Genomic DNA, 2,592 nt, shown 5'->3' with positions numbered 1-2,592 from the left:
TTAGAATTAAGCACATAATTATACATCTTATTACTTCTACCCAAGTGCATGACCTTACATTTATCCCCATTAAAGCTCATTTGCCATTTATCAGCCCAAGCTTCTAGTTTACATAAATCATCCTGTAGTATAAAATTGTCCTCCTCTGTATTGATTACCCTGCAGAGTTTAGTGTCATCTGCAAATATTGAAATTCAGATTGCCTGAGTGCATGGATGATGCGGTCTTTTACATGCTGGTGGAGGGCTGGGATGGCTTTTCTCGAAAAGAAGTGTCGACTGGGTAGCTCGTAGCGTGGTTCTGCGTAGTCCATCAGGGCTTTGAAAGCTTCGCTTTCAACTAACCAGTAGGGCATCATCTCTAATGAGATTAGTCTAGCAATGTGGGCGTTCAAACCCTGTGTACGCGGATGCGAGGATGAGTACTTCCTTTTCCTAATGAGAGTCTCATGTAGGGTGAGCTGGACTGGAGAGCTGCAGATCGTGGAACTAGCGGGGGTGCCGGTGGACATGGCAGACTGAGAGAGGGTTGGAGATGGTATTCTTGCTGGTGCCCTACATGCAGTGTTTCCTACTATGAAACTGGTGATTCCCTGACTGCTTTGGCCTGGCAACGAAATCTGCACATTTGCTGCAGGTGGTGCGGGAAATGGTGGGCTTACAGTGAGGGAAGGGATGTAGCGTTGCTGACTAGCTTCATTGGCCGAGGGTGCTACAACCTTAAGGGACGTTTGGTAGTGAGTCCAGGCTTGCAAATGCATGGTGGTTAAATGTCTACGCATGCAACTTGTATTTAGACTTTTAAGATTCTGACCTATGCTTAAGGTAGTTGAACATTTTTGACAGATGACTTTGCGCTGATCATTTGGATGTTGTTTAAAAAAATGCCAGACTGCACTCTTTCTACTATCGGATACCTTTTCAGGCATTGCAGACTGAGCTTCTTTAACCGGATGTCCACGCTGTCCTACAACTGGTTTTGCCACGCGTTTTTGGCCATATACGGGCCTGGCAGATGGAACCTGTTGCGATGTTGATGCCTTCTGCGGCTCCTCCTCCTCCGCTTCAGAGCTACTGCCGCCTGCACCCTGTTCCCCCAATGGCTGCCAATCGGGGTCAACAACTGGGTCATCTAACCTCCTCTTCTATCTTGTGTGCAACTTCGTCTGTGTCACCGTGTAAGCCGGTGGTATAGCGTTCGTGACAGGGCACCATAGTCTCATCAGGGTCTGATTCTGGATCAGTACACTGCGAGGGCAATGTTGTGGTCTGAGTCAAAGGAACAGTATAGTAATCTGGCTGTGGCTGTGCATCTGCGCACTCCATGTCCGATTCAACTTGTAATGGGCATGGCCTGTTATCTGTTTCACTTTCTAACCCAGGAACGGTATGTGTAAAGAGCTCAATGGAGTAACCCGTTGTGTCGCCTGACGCATCCTTCTCTGTTGTTCTTGGTAAAGAAGACAAGGAAGCGACTTGTCCCTGACCGTGAACATCCACTAACGACGCGCTGCTTTTACATTTAGCAGTTTCAGAAGAGGAGGCGAAAGAGCTAGAGGCTGAGTCAGCAAGGAAAGCCAAAAACTTGTTCTTGCTGCTCCGGCTTTAAAAGCGGTTTTCCTGCTCCCAGAAAAGAGAACGTTCGAGGCCTTATGTAGCCAGACGACGAACCTGGCTCAACAACTCGAGACTTAGGTACTATATTGCTTTTCCCACGACCACCTGATGCTCCACCACCACTACCATCATTACCAGCTGGCAATGACCGCCCACGGCCACGACCTCTTCCATCAGACTTCCTCATTGTTTGAAAAACGTAACCAAACTAACGGTATTTGTTACTGTAAAACCAGTTACAAGGTGAACTCAAACTTCTGTTGGATTTATATATCCCTTTATAGGTGGGTCAGACTGCAGGGAAAATCAGGCCCAATGTATAACAGTACACAGCTTCAGTGGCAGACAGATATGCCACTAACAGGAATGACGCTGATGCAGACACTAACAATTCATATCTCCCCCTTTTTATTTTTTCTGGGAGAATATTGAAGAAATGTGGCCCACTCTCATACAGTATATGTTCTGTGGCACAAAATTTGAGACAGGTGGCACACACAGGAGTGGCACTGAAGCAGAAATGCCAATCTTAATCTCCCACTATTTTTTTTTCAGGGAGAATTTAAAAGAAATCTGACCCAGTATTACACACTAGGTTTAATGTGGCACACAATTTGAGACAGGTGGCACACGCAGGAATGGGACTGAAGCAGAAATGCCAATCTTAATCTCCCACTATTTTTTTTTCAGGGAGAATTTAAAAGAAATCTGACCCAGTATTACACACTAGGTTTAATGTGGCACACAATTTGAGACAGGTGGCACACACAGGAGTGGCACTGAAGCAGAAATGCCAATCTTAATCTCCCACTATTTTTTTTTCAGGGAGAATTTAAAAGAAATCTGACCCAGTATTACACACTAGGTTTAATGTGGCACACAATTTGAGACAGGTGGCACACACAGGAATGGGACTGAAGCAGAAATGCCAATCTTAATCTCCCACTATTTTTTTTTCAGGGAGAATTTAAAAGAA

The sequence above is a fragment of the Ranitomeya imitator genome, chromosome 2 (assembly GCF_032444005.1).
Source record: "Ranitomeya imitator isolate aRanImi1 chromosome 2, aRanImi1.pri, whole genome shotgun sequence".
In the NCBI taxonomy this organism is placed as follows: domain Eukaryota; kingdom Metazoa; phylum Chordata; class Amphibia; order Anura; family Dendrobatidae; genus Ranitomeya; species Ranitomeya imitator.
The sequence above is the reverse complement of the archived record's forward strand: the minus strand, read 5'-3'. Positions refer to the sequence as shown.